This window comes from Mobula birostris, chromosome 7 (genome assembly GCF_030028105.1).
Source record: "Mobula birostris isolate sMobBir1 chromosome 7, sMobBir1.hap1, whole genome shotgun sequence".
NCBI lineage: Eukaryota > Metazoa > Chordata > Chondrichthyes > Myliobatiformes > Myliobatidae > Mobula > Mobula birostris.
Genome location: NC_092376.1, coordinates 93,915,045 through 93,934,482, shown reverse-complemented (window position 1 = coordinate 93,934,482; position 19,438 = coordinate 93,915,045).

The following is a 19,438-nucleotide window of genomic DNA, read 5'->3' as shown; positions in this document are numbered from 1 at the left end:
GAGAGCGAGAGTGTGTGTCTGTGTGAGAGAGAGAGTGTGTCTGTGAGGGAGAGAGAAATTATGTGTGTCTGTGAGAGTGAGAGAGTGTGTGTCTGTGAGAGAGTGTCTGTGAGAGAGAGAGAGTGTGTGTGTCTGACAGAGAGAGAGTGTTTCTGAGAGAGAGTGTGTATCTCAGAGAGAGTGCGTGTCAATGACAGTGAGTGTGTGTGTGTCTGTGATACAGTGTGTGTGTGTCTGTGAGAGAGTTTGTGTGTCTGTGAGAGAGAGAGTGTGTGTGTCTGTTGGAGAGAACGTGCATCTGTGAGAAAGAGAGAGTGTGTGTCTCTGAGAGACAGTGTGTGTGTCTGAGAGAGAGAGAGTGTGTGTCTGTCTGAGAGAGAGTTTGTCTGTGAGAGTGTGTGTCTGAGATAGAGAATGTGTGTCTGTGAGAGAGAGAGTGTGTGTGTGAGAGAGAGAGAGTAAATGTGTCTGTGAGAGAGCGAGTGTGTGTCTGTGAGGCAGAGAGAGATTGTGTGTCTGTGAGAGAGACTGATAGAGCGAGAGAGTGTGTGTGTCTATGAGAAAGAGAGTGTGTATCTCACAGAGAGAGCGTGTGTCAATGAGAGTGAGAGTGTGTGTGTCTGTGAGAGAGAGAGTAAGACGTTCTGTGTGAGAGAGAGAGAGTGTGTGTCTGTGAGAGAGTGTGTATCTCAGAAGGAGTGCGTGTCAATGACAGTGAGAGTTTTTGTCTGTGATAGAGTGTGTGTGTGTGTCTGTGAGAGAGTGAGTGTATGTGTCTGTGGAAGAGAGCGTGCATCTGTCAGAGAGAGCGTGTGTGTCTGTGAGAGGCTGAGACAGTGTGTGTCTGAGAAACTGAGACAGTGTGTGTCTGGGAGAGAAAAAGAGAGAGAACGAGTATGTCTGTGAGAGAGAGAGTCTGTCTGAGAGAGTGTGTGTCTGTGAGAGAAAGAGAGAGTGGTGTCTGAGAGAGAGAGTGTGTGTCTGTGTGAGAGAAAAAGTGTGTGTTAGTGAGAGAGAGAGTATGTGTCTGTGAGAGAGAGAGTGTATGTGAAATAGTGTGTCTGTGTGAGAGAGAGAATGTGTGTCTGTGAGAGAAACAGTGTGTGTCTGTGAAGAGAGAGGGAGTGTGTGTGTCTGAGAGAGAGAGAGTAAGTGCGTCTGTGAGAGAGCGAGGGTGTGTGTCTGTGAGGGAGAAAGAGATTCTGTGTCTGTGAGAGAGACTGAAGAGCGAGAGTGTGTGTGTCTATGAGAGAGAGAGTGTGTATCTCAGAGAGAGAGCGAGTGTCAATGACAGTGAGAGTACGTGTGTCTGAGAGAGAGCATGTGTGTCTGTGAGAGTGAGCTTGTGTCTCTGAGAGACAGATTGTGTGTCTGTGAGAGAGATTGTGTCTGTGACAGAGAGAAAATGTGTGTCTGTGACAGATAGAAAGTGTGTGTCTGTGAGGGAGAGAGAGATTGCGTGTCTGTGAGAGGGACTGATAGAGCGAGAGAGAGTATCTCAGAGAGAGAGAGTGTGTGTCAATGAGAGTGAGAGTGTGTGTGTCTGAGAGAGAGAGAGAGTGAGAGGTTCTGTGTGAGAGAGTGTGTGAATGTGAGAGAGGCTGATAGAGCGAGAGAGTGTGTGTGTCTATGAGAGAGAGAGTGTATCTCAGAGAGTGCATGTCAATGACAGTGAGAGTGTGTGTGTCTGTGATAGAGTGTGTGTTTGTCTGTGAGAGAGTCTGTGTGTCTGTGAGAGAGAGTGTGTCTATCAGAGAAAGTGAGTATCTCAGAGTGACTGCGTGTCAATGACAGTGAGAGTATGTGTGTCTCTGATAGTGTGTGTGTGTCTGTGATAGAGTGTGTGTGTGTTTGTGAGAGTCTGTGCGTCTGTGAGAGAGAGAGAGAGAGTGTGTGTCTGTGAGAGCGAGAGAGTGTGTGTCTGTGAGAGAGAGAGAGAGTGTCTGTGAGTGAGAGAGTCTGTGAGACAGAGAGTGTGTGTGTCCGAGAGAGAGAGAGAGCGAGTGTGTGTCTGAGAGAGAGAGAGTGTGTGTCTGTGAGAGAGAGAGTGTGTCTGTGAGAGAGAGAGTGTGTGTCTGAGAGAGAGAGTGTGTGTGTCTGTCTGAGAGAGAGAAAGGGAGTGTGTGTCAGAGAGAGAGAGAGTGTGTCTCTGAGAGGGAGAGAGAGAGTGTATCTCAGAGAGAGTGACGGTCAATGACAGTGAGTGAGTGTGTGTGTGTGTGTCTGTGATAGAGTGTGTGTGTGTGTCTGTGATAGAGTGTGTGTGTGTCTGTGAGAGAGAGAGTGTGTGTGTCTGTGGGAGAGAGCATGCGCCTGCGAGAGAGAGAGCGTCTGTCTGTGAGAGAGAGTGTGTGTCTGTGAGAGAGAGAGTGTGTCTGTGAGAGAGAGAGTGTGTGTCTGAGACAGAGTGTGTGTCTGAGAGAGAGAGTGTGTGTGTCTGTCTGAGAGAGAGAAAGGGAGTGTGTGTCTGAGATAGAGAATGTGTGTCTGTGAGAGAGAGAGTGTGTGTGTGAGAGAGAGAGAGTAAATGTGTCTGTGAGAGAGCGAGAGTGTGTGTCTGTGAGGGAGAGAGAGATTATGTGTTTCTGTGAGGGAGAGAGAGATTATGTGTGTCTGTGAGAGCGAGAGAGTGTGTGTCTGTGAGAGAAAGTGTCTGTGAGAGAGAGAGTGTGTGTGTCTGAGAGAGAGAGAGTGTGTATCTCAGAGAGAGTGTGTCAATGACAGTGGGTGTGTGTGTGTCTGTGATAGAGTGTGTGTGTGTCTGTGAGAGAGTTTGTGTGTCTGTGAGAGAGAGAGTGTGTGTCTGTGAGAGACAGTGTGTGTGTCTGAGAGAGAGTGTGTCTGTGAGAGAGAGGGAGTGTGTGTCTGAGATAGAGAATGTGTCTGTGAGAGAGAGTGTGTGTGTCTGTGAGGCAGAGAGAGATTGTGTGTCTGTGAGAGAGACTGATAGAGCGAGTGTGTGTGTCTCTGAGAAAGAGAGTGTGTATCTCAGAGACAGAGCATGTGTCAATGAGAGTGAGTGTGTGTGTGTCTGTGAGAGAGAGAGTGAGAGGTTCTGTGTGAGAGAGAGAGAGTGTGTGTCTGTGAGAGTGTCTGATAGAGCGGGAGAGTGTGTGTGTCTATGAGAGAGAGAGAGTGTGTATCTCAGAAGGAGTGCATGTCAATGACAGTGAGAGTGTGTTTGTCTGTGATAGAGTGTGTGTGTGTCTGTGAGAGAGCGAGTGTATGTGTCTGTGGAAGAGAGCGTGCGTCTGTCAGAGAGAGCGTGTGTGCCTGTGAGAGGCTGAGACAGTGTGTGTCTGGGAGAGAAAAAGAGAGAGAGTGTGTCTTTGAGAGAGAGAGAGTGTGTGTCTGTGAGAGAAAGAGAGTGGTGTCTGAGAGAGAGTGTGTGTCTGTGAGAGAGAGTGTGTGTTAGTGAGAGAGAGAGAGAGTATGTGTCTGTGAGAGAGAGAGAGTGTCTGTGAGATAGAGTGTGTCTATGTGAGAGAGACTGTGTCTGTGAGAGAGAGAGCATGTGAGTCTGTGAGAGAGACAGCATGTATGTCTGTGAGAGTGAGCTTGTGTCTCTGAGAGACAGATTGTGTGTCTGTGAGGGAGAGAGAGATTGTGTCTGTGACAGAGAGAAAGTGTGTGTCTGTGACAGAGAAAGTGTGTGTCTGTGCGGGAGAGAGATTGTGTGTCTGTGAGAGAGACTCATAGAGCGAGAGAGAGTGTGTATCTCAGAGACAGAGAGTGTGTGTCAAAGAGAGTGAGAGTGTGTGTGTGTCCGAGAGAGAGAGAGTGAGAGGTTCTGTGTGAGAGAGTGTGTGAATGTGAGAGAGGCTGATAGAGCGAGAGAGTGTGTGTGTCTATGAGAGAGAGTGTGTATCTCAGAGAGAGTGTGTGTCAATGACAGTGAGTGTGTGTGTCTGTGATAGAGTGTGTGTGTGTCTGTGAGAGAGTCTGTGTCTGTTTGTGAGAGTGTGCGTCTGTGAGAGACAGAGTGTCTGTCTGTGAGAGCGAGAGTGTGTGTCTGTGAGAGAGAGAGTGTCTCTGATAGAGAGAGTCTGTGAGACAGAGAGTGTGTGTGTCAGAGAGGGAGAGAGTGTGTGTCTGAGAGGGAGAGAGAGAGAGTGTGTATCTCAGAGAGAGTGCGTGTCAATGACAGTGAGTGTGTGTGTGTGTCTGTGAGAGAGAGAGTGTGTGTGTCTGTGGGAGAGAGCGTGCGTCTGCGAGAGAGAGAGCGTCTGTCTGTGAGAGGGAGAGAGTGTGTGTGTGAGAGAGAGAGAGAGAGAGAGTGAGTGTCTGTGAGAGAGAGAGTGTGTCTCTGAGATAGAGAATGTGTGTCTGTGAGAGAGAGACTGTGTGTGTGAGAGAGAGAGAGTAAATGTGTCTGTGAGAGAGCGAGAGTGTGTGTCTGTGAGAGAGAGAGAGTGTGTCTGTGAGGGAGAGAGAAATTATGTGTGTCTGTGAGAGTGAGAGAGTGAGTGTCTGTGAGAGAGTGTCTGTGAGAGAGAGAGAGTGTGTGTGTCTGACAGAGAGTGTTTCTGAGAGAGAGAGAGTGTGTATCTCAGAGAGAGTGCGTGTCAATGACAGTGAGTGTGTGTGTGTCTGTGATACAGTGTGTGTGTGTCTGTGAGAGAGCTTGTGTGTCTGTGGGAGAGAACGTGCGTCTGTGAGAGAGAGAGAGAGTGTGAGTCTGTGAGAAAGAGAGAGTGTGTGTCTCTGAGAGACAGTGTGTGTGTCTGAGAGAGATTGTGTGTGTCTGAGCGAGAGAGAGTGTGTGTCTGTCTGAGAGAGAGTGTGTCTGTGAGAGAGAGTGTGTGTCTGAGATAGAGAATTTGTGTCTGTGAGAGAGAGAGTGTGTGTGTGAGAGAGAGAGAGTAAATGTGTCTGTGAGAGAGCGAGTGTGTGTCTGTGAGGCAGAGAGATTGTGTGTCTGTGAGAGAGACTGATAGAGCGAGCGAGTGTGTGTGTCTATGAGAAAGAGAGTGTGTATCTCACAGAGAGAGCGTGTGTCAATGAGAGTGAGAGTGTGTGTGTGTCTGTGAGAGGGAGAGTGAGAGGTTCTGTGTGAGAGAGTGTGTGAATGTGAGAGAGACTGATAGAGCGAGTGTGTGTGTCTCTGAGAAAGAGAGTGTGTATCTCAGAGACAGAGCATGTGTCAATGAGAGTGAGTGTGTGTGTGTCTGTGAGAGAGAGAGAGTGAGAGGTTCTGTGTGAGAGAGAGAGAGTGTGTGTCTGTGAGAGTGTCTGATAGAGCGGGAGAGTGTGTGTGTCTATGAGAGAGAGAGAGTGTGTATCTCAGAAGGAGTGCATGTCAATGACAGTGAGAGTGTGTTTGTCTGTGATAGAGTGTGTGTGTGTCTGTGAGAGAGCGAGTGTATGTGTCTGTGGAAGAGAGCGTGCGTCTGTCAGAGAGAGCGTGTGTGCCTGTGAGAGGCTGAGACAGTGTGTGTCTGGGAGAGAAAAAGAGAGAGAGTGTGTCTTTGAGAGAGAGAGAGTGTGTGTCTGTGAGAGAAAGAGAGTGGTGTCTGAGAGAGAGTGTGTGTCTGTGAGAGAGAGTGTGTGTTAGTGAGAGAGAGAGAGAGTATGTGTCTGTGAGAGAGAGAGAGTGTCTGTGAGATAGAGTGTGTCTATGTGAGAGAGACTGTGTCTGTGAGAGAGAGAGCATGTGAGTCTGTGAGAGAGACAGCATGTATGTCTGTGAGAGTGAGCTTGTGTCTCTGAGAGACAGATTGTGTGTCTGTGAGGGAGAGAGAGATTGTGTCTGTGACAGAGAGAAAGTGTGTGTCTGTGACAGAGAAAGTGTGTGTCTGTGCGGGAGAGAGATTGTGTGTCTGTGAGAGAGACTCATAGAGCGAGAGAGAGTGTGTATCTCAGAGACAGAGAGTGTGTGTCAAAGAGAGTGAGAGTGTGTGTGTGTCCGAGAGAGAGAGAGTGAGAGGTTCTGTGTGAGAGAGTGTGTGAATGTGAGAGAGGCTGATAGAGCGAGAGAGTGTGTGTGTCTATGAGAGAGAGTGTGTATCTCAGAGAGAGTGTGTGTCAATGACAGTGAGTGTGTGTGTCTGTGATAGAGTGTGTGTGTGTCTGTGAGAGAGTCTGTGTCTGTTTGTGAGAGTGTGCGTCTGTGAGAGACAGAGTGTCTGTCTGTGAGAGCGAGAGTGTGTGTCTGTGAGAGAGAGAGTGTCTCTGATAGAGAGAGTCTGTGAGACAGAGAGTGTGTGTGTCAGAGAGAGAGAGAGTGTGTGTCTGAGAGGGAGAGAGAGAGAGTGTGTATCTCAGAGAGAGTGCGTGTCAATGACAGTGAGTGTGTGTGTGTGTCTGTGAGAGAGAGAGTGTGTGTGTCTGTGGGAGAGAGCGTGCGTCTGCGAGAGAGAGAGCGTCTGTCTGTGAGAGGGAGAGAGTGTGTGTGTGAGAGAGAGAGAGAGAGAGTGAGTGTCTGTGAGAGAGAGAGTGTGTCTCTGAGATAGAGAATGTGTGTCTGTGAGAGAGAGACTGTGTGTGTGAGAGAGAGAGAGTAAATGTGTCTGTGAGAGAGCGAGAGTGTGTGTCTGTGAGAGAGAGAGAGTGTGTCTGTGAGGGAGAGAGAAATTATGTGTGTCTGTGAGAGTGAGAGAGTGAGTGTCTGTGAGAGAGTGTCTGTGAGAGAGTGTCTGTGAGAGAGAGAGAGTGTGTGTGTCTGACAGAGAGTGTTTCTGAGAGAGAGAGAGTGTGTATCTCAGAGAGAGTGCGTGTCAATGACAGTGAGTGTGTGTGTGTCTGTGATACAGTGTGTGTGTGTCTGTGAGAGAGCTTGTGTGTCTGTGGGAGAGAACGTGCGTCTGTGAGAGAGAGAGAGAGTGTGTGTCTGTGAGAAAGAGAGAGTGTGTGTCTCTGAGAGACAGTGTGTGTGTCTGAGAGAGATTGTGTGTGTCTGAGCGAGAGAGAGTGTGTGTCTGTCTGAGAGAGAGTGTGTCTGTGAGAGAGAGTGTGTGTCTGAGATAGAGAATTTGTGTCTGTGAGAGAGAGAGTGTGTGTGTGAGAGAGAGAGAGTAAATGTGTCTGTGAGAGAGCGAGTGTGTGTCTGTGAGGCAGAGAGATTGTGTGTCTGTGAGAGAGACTGATAGAGCGAGCGAGTGTGTGTGTCTATGAGAAAGAGAGTGTGTATCTCACAGAGAGAGCGTGTGTCAATGAGAGTGAGAGTGTGTGTGTGTCTGTGAGAGGGAGAGTGAGAGGTTCTGTGTGAGAGAGTGTGTGAATGTGAGAGAGGCTGATAGAGCAAGAGAGTGTGTGTGTCTATGAGAGAGAGAGTGTGTATCTCAGAGAGAGTGCATGTCAATGACAGTGAGAGTGTGTGTGTGTCTGTGATAGAGTGTGTGTGTGTCTGTGAGAGAGTCTGTGTGTCTGTGAGAGAGAGTGTGTCTATCAGAGAAAGTGAGTATCTCAGAGTGACTGCGTGTCAATGACAGTGAGAGTGTGTGTGTCTGTGATACAGTGTGTGTGTGTCTGTGATAGTGTGTGTGTGTGTTTGTGAGAGTGTGCGTCTGTGAGAGACAGAGTGTGTGTCTGTGAGAGCGAGAGAGTGTGTGTCTGTGAGAGAGAGAGTGTCTCTGAGAGAGAGAGTCTGTGAGACAGAGAGTGTGTGTGTCAGAGAGAGAGAGAGTGTGTGTCTGAGAGGGAGAGAGAGAGAGAGAGTGTGTATCTCAGAGAGAGTGCATGTCAATGACAGTGAGTGTGTGTGTGTGTCTATGATAGAGTGTGTGTGTGTCTGTGAGATAGTTTGTGTGTCTGTGAGAGAGAGAGTGTGTGTGTCTGTGGGAGAGAGCATGCGTCTGCGAGAGAGAGAGCATCTGTCTGTGAGAGAGAGAGTGTGTGTGTGTGTGTGAGAGAGAGAGAGAGAGAGAGAGTGTCTGTGAGAGAGAGAGTGTGTGTCTGAGACAGAGAGAGTGTGTGTCTGAGAGAGAGAGTGTGTGTGTCTGAGAGAGAGAAAGGGAGTGTGTCTCTGAGATAGAGAATGTGTGTCTGTGAGAGAGAGAGTGTGTGTGTGAGAGAGAGAGAGTAAATGTGTCTGTGAGAGAGCGAGAGTGTGTGTCTGTGAGAGAGAGAGAGTGTGTCTGTGAGGGAGAGAGAAATTATGTGTGTCTGTGAGAGAGAGAGTGTCTGTGAGAGAGTGTGTGTGTCTGACAGAGAGAGAGTGTTTCTGAGAGAGAGAGAGTGTGTATCTCAGAGAGAGTGCGTGTCAATGACAGTGAGTGTGTGTGTGTCTGTGATACAGTGTGTGTGTCTGTGAGAGAGTTTGTGTGTCTGTGAGAGAGAGAGTGTGTGTGTCTGTGGGAGAGAACGTGCGTCTGTGAGAGAGAGAGAGTGTGTGTCTGTGAGAAAGAGAGAGTGTGTGTCTCTGAGAGACAGTGTGTGTGTCTGAGAGAGAGAGAGTGTGTGTGTCTGAGCAAGTGAGAGTGTGTGTCTGTCTGAGAGAGAGTGTGTCTGTGAGAGAGAGTGTGTGTCTGAGATAGAGAATGTGTGTCTGTGAGAGAGAGAGTGTGTGTGTGAGAGAGAGAGAGAGTAAATGTGTCTGTAAGAGAGCGAGTGTGTGTCTGTGAGGCAGAGAGAGATTGTGTGTCTGTGAGAGAGACTGATAGAGCGAGAGTGTGTGTGTCTATGAGAAAGAGAGTGTGTATCTCACAGAGAGCGTGTATCAATGAGAGTGAGAGTGTGTGTGTGTCTGTGAGAGACAGAGTAAGACGTTCTGTGTGAGAGAGAGAGTGTGTGTCTGTGAGAGAGAGAGTGTGTATCTCAGAAGGAGTGCGTGTCAATGACAGTGAGAGTGTTTGTCTGTGATAGAGTGTGTGTGTGTGTCTGTGAGAGAGTGAGTGTATGTGTCTGTGGAAGAGAGCGTGCATCTGTCAGAGAGAGAGTGTGTGTCTGTGAGAGAGAGAGAGTGTGTCTGTGAGGGAGAGAGAAATTATGTGTGTCTGTGAGAGTGAGAGAGTGTGTGTCTGTGAGAGAGTGCCTGTGAGAGAGAGTCTGTGAGAGAGAGTGTGTGTGTCTGACAGAGAGAGAGAGTGTGTTTCTGAGAGAGAGAGAGTGTGTATCTCAGAGAGAGTGCGTGTCAATGACAGTGAGTATGTGTGTGTCTGTGATACAGTGTGTGTGTGTCTGTGAGAAAGAGAGAGTGTGTGTCTCTGAGAGACAGTGTGTGTGTCTGAGAGAGAGAGAGTGTGTGTGTCTGAGAGAGAGAGAGTGTGTGTCTGTCTGAGAGAGAGTGTGTCTGTGAGAGTGTGTGTGTCTGAGATAGAGAATGTGTGTCTGTGAGAGAGAGAGTAAATGTGTCTGTGAGAGAGCGAGTGTGTGTCTGTGAGAGGCTGAGACAGTGTGTGTCTGAGAAACTGAGACAGTGTGTGTCTGGGAGAGAAAAAGAGAGAGAACGAGTATGTCTGTGAGAGAGAGAGTCTGTCTGAGAGAGTGTGTGTCTGTGAGAGAAAGAGAGAGTGGTGTCTGAGAGAGAGAGTGTGTGTCTGTGTGAGAGAAAGAGTGTGTGTCAGTGAGAGAGTATGTGTCTGTGAGAGAGAGAGAGTGTATGTGAAATAGAGTGTGTCTGTGTGAGAGAGAGAATGTGTGTCTGTGAGAAAACTGTGTGTCTGTGAAGAGAGAGGGAGTGTGTGTGTCTGAGAGAGAGAGAGTAAGTGCGTCTGTGAGAGAGCGAGGGTGTGTGTCTGTGAGGGAGAAAGAGATTCTGTGTCTGTGAGAGAGACTGAAGAGCGAGAGTGTGTGTGTCTATGAGAGAGAGAGTGTGTATCTCAGAGAGAGAGCGAGTGTCAATGAGAGTGAGAGTGTGTGTGTGTCTGAGAGAGAGAGCATGTGTGTCTGTGAGAGTGAACTTGTGTCTCTGAGAGACAGATTGTGTGTCTGTGAGAGAGACTGAGAGAGTCTGTCTGAGAGAGTGAGTGTGTGTCTGTGAGAGAAACTGTATGTCTGTGAGGGAGAAAGAGATTGTGTGTCTGTGAGAGACACTGATAGAGTGAGAGAGAGTGTGTGTGTCTATGACAGAGAGAGTGTGTATCTCAGAGGAGAGAGCGTGTCAATGACAGTGGGAGTGTGTGTGTGTCTGAGAGAGAGAGTGAGAGGTTCTGTGTGAGAGAGAGAGTCTGTGTCTGTGAGAGAGACTAATAGAGCGAGAGAGTGTGTGTGTCTGAGAGAGAGAGTGTGTATCTGTGAGAGAGAGAGCGTGTGTCTGTGAGAGAGAGAGAGTGTCTGTCAGAGTGTGTGTCTCTGTGAGAGAGAGTGTGTGTCTGTGTGAGAGAGAGTGTGTGTCGGTGAAAGAGAAAGAGTGTCTGTCAGAGTGTGTGTGTGTCTGTGAGAGAGAGTGTGTGTCTGTGTGAGAGAGAGTGTGTGTCTGTGAAAGAGAAAGAGGCAGAGAGTGTGTCTGAGGGAGAGAGCGTGTGTCTGTGAGAGGGAAAGCCAGTGTGTCTGAGAGAGAGAGTGTGTGTCTGTGAGAGAGCGAGATTGTGTGTCTGTGAGGGAGAAAGAGATTGTGTGTCTGTGAGAGAGACTGAAGAGCGAGAGTGTGTGTCTGTCTATGAGAGAGAGAGTGTATCTCAGAGAGAGTGTGTGTCAATGAGAGTGAGAGTGTCTGTGGCTGAGAGAGAGCGTGTGTGTCTGAGAGAGAAAGCGTGTGTGTTTGTGAGAGAGAGAGAATGTGAGTCTGTGAGAGAGAGCATGTGTGTCTGTGAGTGAGCTTGTGTCTCTGAGAGACAGATTGTGTGTCTGTGAGAGAGAGAGATTGTGTCTGTGACAGAGCGAAAGTGTGTGTCTGTGACAGAGCGAAAGTGTGTGTCTGTGAGAGAGAGTGAGAGAGTCTGTGTGAGAGAGTGAGTGTGTCTCTGTGAGAGAAACTGCGTGTGTCTGTGAGGGAGAGAGAGATTGTGTGTCTGTGAGAGAGACTGATAGAGCGAGAGAGAGAGTGTGTGTGTCTATGAGAGAGTGTATCTCAGAGAGAGAGCGTGTGTCAATGACAGTGAGAGTGTGTGTCTGTGATAGAGTGTGTGTGCGTCTGTGAGAGAGAGAGTGTGTGTGTCTGTGGGAGAGAGCGTGCGTCTGTGAGAGAGAGAGAGTGTGTGTCTGTGAGAGAGAGAGAGTGTGTCTGTGAGAGAGAGAGTGTGTGTCTGAGATAGAGAATGTATGTCTGTGAGAGAGTGTGTGTGAGAGAGAGAGAGCAAATGTGTCCGTGAGAGAGAGAGTGTGTCTGTGAGAGAGAGTGTCTGTGAGAGAGAGTGTGTTTCTGAGAGAGGGAATCTCAGAGAGAGTGCGTGTCAATGACAGTGAGTGTGTGTGTGTCTGTGATAGAGTGTGTGTGTGTCTGTGAGAAAGTTTGTGTGTCTGTGAGAGAGAGAGTGTGTGTGTCTGTGGGAGAGAACGTGCGTCTGTGAGAGAGAGAGAGTGTGTGTCTGTGAGAGAGAGAGAGTGTGTGTCTGTGAGAGACAGTGTGTGTGTCTGAGACAGAGAAAGTGTATGTGTCTGAGAGAGAGAGTGTGTGTCTGTCTGAGAGAGAGTGTGTCTGTGAGAGAGAGGGAGTGTGTGTCTGAGATAGAGAATGTGTGTCTGTGAGAGAGAGAGTGTGTGTGTCTGTGGGAGAGAACGTGCGTCTGTGAGAGAGAGAGAGTGTGTGTCTGTGAGAGAGAGAGTGTGTGTCTGTGAGAGACAGTGTGTGTGTCTGAGACAGAGAAAGTGTGTGTGTCTGAGACAGAGAAAGTGTGTGTCTGTCTGAGAGAGAGTGTGTCTGTGAGAGAGAGGGAGTGTGTGTCTGAGATAGAGAATGTGTGTCTGTGAGAGAGAGTGTGTGTGTGAGAGAGAGAGTAAATGTGTCTGTGAGAGAGCGAGAGTGTGTGTCTGTGAGGCAGAGAGAGATTGTGTGTCTGTGAGAGAGACTGATAGAGCGAGAGTGTGTGTGTCTCTGAGAAAGAGAGTGTGTATCTCAGAAGGAGTGCGTGTCAATGACAGTGAGAGTGTGTTTGTCTGTGATAGAGTGTGTGTGTGTCTGTGAGAGAGCGAGTGTATGTGTCTGTGGAAGAGAGCATGCGTCTGTCAGAGAGAGCGTGTGTGCGTGAGAGGCTGAGACAGTGTGTGTCTGTGAGAGGCTGAGACAATGTGTGTCTGGGGGAGAAAAAGAGAGAGAGAGAGAGTCTGTGAGATAGAGTGTGTCTGTGTGAGAGAGAGACTGTGTGTCTGTGAGAGAGAGCATGTGAGTCTGTGAGAGAGAGCATGTGTGTCTGTGAGAGTGAGCTTGTGTCTCTGACAGACAGATTGTGTGTCTGTGAGAGAGAGAGAGATTGTGTCTGTGACAGAGAGAAAGGGTGTGTCTGTGACGGAGAGAGAGATTGTGTGTCTGTGAGAGAGACTCAGAGCGAGAGAGAGTGTGTATCTCAGAGAGAGAGCGTGTGTCAATGAGAGTGAGAGTGTGTGTGTGTCTGAGAGAGAGAGAGAGTGTGTATCTCAGAGAGAGTGCCTGTCAATGACAGTGAGAGTGTGTGTGTCTGTGAGAGAGTCTGTGTGTCTGTGAGAGAGAGTGTGTCTATCAGAGAAAGTGTGTATCTCAGAGTGACTGCGTGTCAATGACAGTGAGAGTGTGTGTGTCTGTGATAGAGTGTGTGTGTGTTTGTGAGAGAGTCTGTGCATCTGTGAGAGAGAGATAGAGTGTGTGTCTGTGAGAGCGAGAGAGTGTGTGTCTGTGAGAGAGGGAGTGTCTGTGAGAGAGAGTTCGTGAGACAGAGAATGTGTGTGTCTGAGAGAGAGAGAGACTGTGTGTCTGAGAGGGAGAGAGAGAGTGTGTATCTCAGAGAGAGTGCGTGTCAATGACAGTGAGTGTGTGTGTGTCTGTGATAGAGTATGTGTGTGTCTGTGAGAAAGAGAGTGTGTATCTCACAGAGAGAATGTGTGTCAATGAGAGTGAGAGTGTGTGTGTGTCTGTGAGAGAGAGAGTGAGAGGTTCTGTGTGAGAGAGAGAGTGTGTGTCTGTGAGAGAGAGAGAGAGTGTGTATCTCAGAAGGAGTGCGTGTCAATGACAGTGAGAGTGTGTGTCTGTGATAGAGTGTGTATGTGTCCTTGAGAGAGAGTGTGTGTGTGTCTGTGGGAGAGAGCGTGCGTCTGTCAGAGGGAAAGCATGTGTGTCTGGGAGTGACTGTGAGAGGCTGAGAGGGTGTGTTTCTGTGAGAGAAAAGGAGAGAGAGTGAGAGAGAGAGAGAGTGTATCTGAGAGAGTGTGTGCCTGTGAGAGAGAGAGAGTGGTGTCTGAGAGAGAGAGCGTGTGTCTGTGAGAGTGAGCTTGTGTCTCTGAGAGACAGATTGTGTGTCTGTGAGAGAGAGAGAGATTCTGGCTGTGAGAGAGTGAGTGTGTGTCCGTGAGAGAAACTGTGTGTCTGCGAGAGAGAGAGAGATTGTGTGTCTGTGAGAGGGACTGATAGAGCGAGAGAGAGAGTGTGTGTCTCAGAAAGAGAGCGTGTGTTAATGAGAGTGAGAGCGTGTGTGTCTGAGAGAGAGAGCGTGTATGTGAGAGAGAGAGCGTGTGAGAGAGAGAGAGAGAGTAAATATGTCTGTGAGAGAGTGAGAGTGTGTGTCTGTGAAGGAGAGAGAGAGTGTGTGTCTGTGAGGGAGAGATTATGTGTGTCTGTGAGAGTGAGTGTGTGTCTGTGAGAGAGAGAGAGTGTCTGTGAGAGAGAGACTGTGAGAGAGAGTGTCTGTGAGAGAGAGAGAGTGTGTGTGTCTGAGAGAGAGAGAGAGTGTGTGTGTCACAGAGAGAGAGAAAGAGTGTGTATCTCAGAGAGAGTGCGTGTCAATGACAGTGAGTGTGTGTGTGTCTGTGAGAGTGTGTGTGTGTCTGTGAGAGAGTTTGTGTGTGTGAGAGAGAGAGTGTGTGTGTCTGGGAGAGAGCGTGCGTCTCTGAGAGAGAGAGAGTGTGTGTCTGTGTGAGAGAGAGAGAGAGAGTGTGTGTCTGTGAGAGAGAGAGAGAATGTGTGTCTGTGAGAGACAGTGTGTGTGTCTGAGACAGAGAGAGTGTGTGTGTCTGAGAGAGAGAGAGTGTGTGTCTGTCTGAGAGAGAGTGTATCTGAGATAGAGAATGTGTGTCTGTGAGAGAGAGAGTGTGTGTGTGAGAGAGAGAGAGAGAGTAAATGTGTCTGTGAGAGAGCGAGAGTGTCTGTGAGGCAGAGAGAGATTGTGTGTCTGTGAGAGAGACTGATAGAGCGAGAGAGTGTGTGTGTCTATGAGAAAGAGAGTGTGTATCTCAGAGAGAGAGCATGTGTCAATGAGAGTGAGAGTGTGTGTGTGTCTGTGAGAGAGAGAGTGAGATGTTCTGTGTGAGAGAGAGAGTGTGTGTCTGTGAGAGAGACTGTGTGAGGGAAAGAGAGATTGTGTCTGTGAGGGAGAGAGAGAGTGTATGTCTACGAGAGAGAGTGTGTGTCTGTGCGAGAGAGTGTGTGCGTCTGTGAGAGAGACTATGTCTGTGAGGGAGAGAGATTGTGTCTGAGGGAGAGAGAGAGTGTGTGTGTCTGAGAGAGAGAGAGTGTGTGTGTCTGTGAGAGAGAGAGCATGTGTGTGGCTGAGAGAGAGAGCGTGTGTGTCTGAGAGAAAGAGAGTGTGTGTCTGTGAGAGTGAGCTGTGTCTCTGAGAGACAGATTGTGTGTCTGTGAGAGACAGAGATTGTGTCTGTGCAAGAGAGAAAGTGTGTGTCTGTGACAGATAGAAAGTGAGTGTCTGTGAGACAGAGTGAGTGAGTCTGTGTGAGAGAGTGAGTGTGTGTCTGTGAGAGAAACTGTGAGTCTGTGAGGGAGAAAGAGATTGCGTGTCTGTGAGAGAGACTGATAGAGCGGGAGAGTGTGTGTGTCTATGAGAGAGAGAGTGTGTATCTCAGAGAGAGCGTGTGTCAATGAGAGTGAGAATGTGTGTGTGTCTGAGAGAGAGAGCGTGTGTGTCTGTGAGAGTGAGCTTGTGTCTCTGAGAGACAGATTGTGTGTCTGTGAGAGAGAGAGAAATTCTGGCTGTGAGAGAGTGAGTGTGTGTCCGTGAGAGAAACTGTGTGTCTGCGAGAGAGAGAGAGATTGTGTGTCTGTGAGAGGGACTGATAGAGCGAGAGAGAGAGTGTGTGTGTCTATGAGAGAGACAGTTGTATCTCAGAAAGAGAGCGTGTGTTAATGAGAGTGAGAGCGTGTGTGTCTGAGAGAGAGAGAGCGTGTGTGTGAGAGAGAGAGCGTGTGTGAGAGAGAGAGTGTGTGTGGGAGAGAGAGAGAGAGAGTAAATGTGTCTGTGAGAGAGCGAGAGTATGTGTGTGTGAGGGAGAGAGAGATTGTGTGTCTGTGAGAGAGCGAGAGTGTGTGTCTGTGAGGGAGAGCATGTGTGTCTGTGAGAGTGAGCTTGTGTCTCTGATAGACAGATTGTGTGTCTGTGAGAGAGAGAGATTGTGTCTGTGACAGAGAGAAAGTGTGTGTCTGTGAGGGAGAGAGAGATTGTGTGTCTGTGAGAGAACCTGATAGAGCGAGAGAGAGTGTGTATCTCAGAGAGAGAGTGTGTGTCAATGAGAGTGAGAGTGTGTGTGTGTCTGAGAGAGAGAGAGTGAGAGGTTCTGTGTGAGGGAGTGTGTGAATATGAGAGAGGATGATAGAGCGAGAGAGTGTGTGTGTCTATGAGAGAGAGAGTGTTTATCTCAGAGAGAGTGCGTGTCAATGACAGTGAGAGTGTGTGTGTCTGTGAGGGAGTCTGTGCGTCTGTGAGAGAGAGATACAGTGTGTGTCTGTGAGAGCGAGAGAGTGTGTGTCTGTGAGAGAGGGAGTGTCTGTGAGAGAGAGAGCTCGTGAGACAGAGAGTGTGTGTGTCTGAGAGAGAGAGAGACTGTGTGTCTGAGAGGGAGAGATAGAGTGTGTATCTCAGAGAGAGTGCGTGTCAATGACAGTGAGTGTGTGTGTGTCTGTGATAGAGTATGTGTGTGTCTGTGAGAGAGTTTGTGTGTCTGGGAGAGAGAGAGAGTGTGTGTGTCTGTGGGAGAGAGCGTGCGTCTGTGAGAGAGAGAGAGTGTGTGTCTGTGAGAGAGAGAGAGTGTGTCTGTGACAGAGAGAGTGTGTCTGAGACAGAGAGAGTGTGTGTCTGAGAGAGAGAGTGTGTGTGTCTGTCTGAGAGAGAGAAAGGGAGTGTGTGTCTGAGATAGAGAATGTGGGTCTGTGAGAGAGAGAGTGTGTGTCTGTGAGAGAGAGAGAGTGTGTATCTCAGAAAGAGAGTGTGTTAATGAGAGTGAGAGCGTGTGTGTCTGAGAGAGCGTGTGTGAGAGAGAGAGTGTGTGTGAGAGAGAGAGAGCGTAAATGTGTCTGTGAGAGAGCGAGAGTGTATGTGTGTGAGGGAGAGAGAGATTGTGTGTCTGTGAGAGAGCGAGAGTGTGTGTCTGTGAGGGAGAGAGAGATTGTGTGTCTGTGAGAGAGACTGATAGAGCGAGAGAGAGTGTGTGTGTCTATGAGAAAGAGAGTGTGTATCTCAGAGAGAGAATGTGTGTCAATGAGAGTGAGAGTGTGTGTGTGTCTGTGAGAGAGAAAGTGAGAGGTTCTGTGTGAGAGAGAGAGTGTGTGTCTGTGAGAGAGTCTGATAGAGCGAGAGTGTGTGTGTCTATGAGAGAGAGAGTGTGTATCTCAGGAGTGCGTGTCAATGACAGTGAGTGTGTGTGTCTGTGATAGAGTGTGTGTGTGTCCTTGAGAGAGAGTGTGTGTGTGTCTGTGGGAGAGAGCGTGCGTCTGTCAGAGGGAAAGCGTGTGTGTCTGTGAGTGGCTGTGAGAGGCTGAGAGGGTGTGTTTCTGTGAGAAAAAAAGAGAGAGAGAGAGAGAGAGAGAGTGTATCTGAGAGAGTGTGTGCCTGTGAGAGAGAGAGTGGTGTCTGAGAGAGAGAGCATGTGTCTGTGAGAGTGAGCTTGTGTCTCTGAGAGACAGATTGTGTGTCTGTGAGAGAGAGAGAGATTCTGGCTGTGAGAGAGTGAGTGTGTGTCCGTGAGAGAAACTGTGTGTCTGCGAGAGAGAGAGAGATTGTGTGTCTGTGAGAGGAACTGATAGAGCGAGAGAGAGTGTGTGTGTCTATGAGAGAGAGCGTGTGTTAATGAGAGTGAGAGCGTGTGTGTCTGAGAGAGAGAGAGCATGTGTGAGAGAGAGAGAGAGCGTGTGTGAGAGAGAGAGAGCGTGTGTGAGAGAGAGAGAGCGTGTGGGAGAGAGAGAGTGTGTGGGAGAGAGAGAGAGAGAGTAAATGTGTCTGTGAGAGAGCGAGAGTGTGTGTGTGTGTGAGGGAGAGAGAGATTGTGTGTCTGTGAGAGAGCGAGAGTGTGTGTCTGTGAGGGAGAGAGAGATTGTGTGTCTGTGAAAGAGACTGATAGAGCGAGAGAGAGTGTGTGTGTCTATGAGAAAGAGTGTGTATCGCAGAGAGAGAATGTGTGTCAATGACAGTGAGAGTGTGTGTGTCTGTGATAGAGTGTGTGTGTGTCCTTGAGAGAGAGTGTGTGTGTGTCTGTGGTTGAGAGCGTGCGTCTGTCAGAGGGAGAGCGTGTGTGTCTGAGAGGCTGTGAGAGGCTGAGAGGGTGTGTGTCTGTGAGAGAAAAAGAGAGAGAGAGAGAGAGTATCTGAGAGAGTGTGTGTCTGTGAGAGAGAGAGTGTGCGTCTGTGAGAGAGAGCGTGTGCGTCTGTGAGAGAGACTCTGTCTGTAAGGGAGAGAGAGATTGTGCCTGTGACGGAGAGAGAGAGTGTGTCTGACAGAGAGAGAGAGTGTGTCTGTGAGAAAGACTGTGTGTGAGAGTGTGTCTGTGAGAAAGACTGTGTGTGAGAGTGTGTGTGTCTGTGAGAGAGAGTGTGTCTGTGTGAGAGAGAGAGAGAGAGAGAGAGTGTGTGTGAGAGAGAGTGTGTGGCTGTGAGAGAGAGTGTGTCCGTCTGTGAGAGAGACTGTGTCTGTGAGGGAGAGAGATTGTGTCTGTGAGGGAGAGAGAGAGTGTGTGTCTGTTTGAGAGAGAGAGTGTCTGTGAGAGAGAGTGTGTGTGTCTGAGAGAGAGAGAGTGTGTGTGTCTGAGAGAGAGAGAGTAAGTGTGTCTGTGAGAGAGCAAGATTGTGTGTCTGTGAGGGAGAAAGAGATTGTGTGTGTGTGAGCGAGACTGAACAGCGAGAGAGTGTGTGTGTCTATGAGAGAGAGAGTGTGTATCTCAGAGAGAGCGTGTGTCAATGAGAGTGAGAGTGTGTGTGTCAGAGAGACAGCGTGTGTGTCTGTGAGAGAGAGAACATGTGAGTCTGTGAGAGAGAGAGCATGTGTGTCTGTGAGAGTGAGCTTGTGTCTCTGAGAGACAGATTGTGTGTCTGTGAGAGATAGAGATTGTGCCTGTGACAAAGCGAAAGTGTGTGTCTGTGAGAGAGACAGAGAGACTCTGTGAGACAGTGAGTGTGTCTGTGAGGAAGAGAGAGATTGTGTGTCTGTGAGAGAGGTTGATAGAGCGAGAGAGAGTGTGTGTGTCTATGAGAGAGAGTGTGTATCTCAGAGACAGCGTGTGTCAATGAGATTGAGAGTGTGTGTGTGTGTCTGAGAGACAGAGGGAGAGAGAGAGAGAAGTTCTGTGTGAGAGAGAGAGTGTGCGTCTGTGAGACAGACTAATAGAGCGAGAGTGTGTGTGTCTATGAGAGAGAGAGTGTGTATCTCAGAGAGAGTGCGTGTCAATGACAGTGAGAGTGTATGTGTCTGTGATAGAGTGTGTGTGTGTCTGTGAGAAAGAGAGTGTGTATCTCAGAGAGAGAGAGCGTATGTCAATGAGAGTTAGAGTGTGTGTGTGTGTGTGTGAGAGAGAGAGTGAGAGGTTCTGTGTGAGAGAGAGAGAGTCTGATAGAGCGAGAGTGTGTGTGTCTATGAGAGAGAGAGTGCGTATCTCAGAAGGAGTGCGTGTCAATGACAGTGAGAGTGTTTGTCTGTGATAGAGTGTGTGTGTGTCTGTGAGAGAGAGAGTGTATGTGTCTGTGGAAGAGAGCGTGCATCTGTCAGAGAGAGCGTGTGTGTCTGTGAGAGGCTGAGACAGTGTGTGTCTGTGAGAAACTGAGAGTGTGTCTTGGAGAGAAAAAGAGAGAGAATGAGTGTGTCTGTGAGAGAGAGAGTGTGTCTGTGAGAGAAAGAGAGAGTGGTGTCTGAGAGAGAGAGTGTGTGTCTGTGAGAGAGAAAGAGTGTGTCAGTGAGAGAGAGAGAGTATGTGTCTGTGAGAGAGAGAGTGTATGTGAAATAGAGTGTGTCTGTGTGAGAGAGAGACTGTGTGTCTGTGAGAGAAACAGTGTGTGTCTGTGAAGAGAGAGGGAGTGTGTGTGTCTGAGAGAGAGAGAGTAAGTGCGTCTGTGAGAGAGCAAGGGTGTGTGTCTGAGGGAGAAAGAGATTCTGTGTCTGTGAGAGAGACTGAAGAGCGAGTGTGTGTGTCTGAGAGACAGAGTATGTATCTCAGAGAGAGA